General features: G+C 24.2%; 1 non-coding gene across 1 annotated transcript; it reads right to left on the minus strand.

Annotated features, from left to right (window-relative positions):
* Positions 1-1,118: 1,118 nt before the first annotated feature.
* On the minus strand, positions 1,119-1,192 carry TRNAN-GUU (transfer RNA asparagine (anticodon GUU)). Its single transcript has one exon. It is a non-coding gene; the product is annotated as a tRNA-Asn (tRNA).

Raw genomic sequence — 1,192 nt, forward strand, 5'->3', positions numbered from 1 at the left:
ATGGAGCATAAATTGCGATGTATCGATATATCTGTATCGACTAGTAAGTCGTACTTGTGAATCAAGATAGGCGGGAGAATTCAAGTGCGTGCAAAGAAGAATCCGTGACAGTTTGATGATAATATCAACATCATCAATATATTGATATTAGATACGATCAGAGAAGATTTGAGAAATTCAATTAAAAGAGAATTGTAAATAAACTTCTCTTTCGTAACAAACAAGTTTATTTTAATTCAATGTGGACCTTCTTTATTGCAAATATGTTTCTTAGCTTTCGCAAAAATAAATGTGGTCATTGGATAAAATTAAAATAAAATTAAAATAAAATTAAAATTAAAAATAAAATTTTTGTATTGCCGTATGAAAACAAATTTGTCGTACTATATTGCTGCATAATATAAATACAGAGAAATTTATTTTATAAGTTTTTAATATTATAAAGTTTCTTTATTTGTGTTTAAATGAAAATATTGAAACATATGTTTAATGGTATATATTTATTTACTAAATTAAAAATTTTTCTTAAATATTTAAATAAAAATGTTTTAAATATAGATAAATATTTCATGAAAATAAAAGATATTAAATATAGTAACATTTTTTTTAATTCTTAATATTTTCTTTACTTTAATAATATTCTATGAATATTACACTAATATTAAATAATATTAAATATACTTATACTAGTTTTATATATATATATATATATATTTAATCAAAGAATATATAAATATATAAACATAAATATCATTAGGAAATGAATGGTACGAATGTTTATGCTGTCTAGTAAAATAAATTTTACATTATAAATACTTTGAATTTTTTTAAATTGCTTATTAATATTTAATTCATAATGCAAATAAAATTATATTTGATATTAATATAATCAAATATTTAGGATGGCATTAAATTATATCTAACGTGTTGACAGAATTTTGTCATCTTGTCTTTGGAATATAAATTTATCACATGTCTTTTTACTGATAACCTCTTTCCTCTCAATCAATATTCTAGAAAAACTCAACGATGGCGGAACTAACTATATTCGTTACATAAGACATCTGAATCTTTTTTTCAATCACGCGTATCTTGCAACGAAATTTAATGCAAAAAAACGCCCCCGGGTGGGCTCGAACCACCAACCTTTCGGTTAACAGCCGAACGCGCTAGCCGATTGCGCCACGGAGGC

Source organism: Pogonomyrmex barbatus, unplaced genomic scaffold, assembly GCF_055798465.1.
Source record: "Pogonomyrmex barbatus isolate J1 unplaced genomic scaffold, ASM5579846v1 scaffold17, whole genome shotgun sequence".
Lineage (NCBI taxonomy): Eukaryota > Metazoa > Arthropoda > Insecta > Hymenoptera > Formicidae > Pogonomyrmex > Pogonomyrmex barbatus.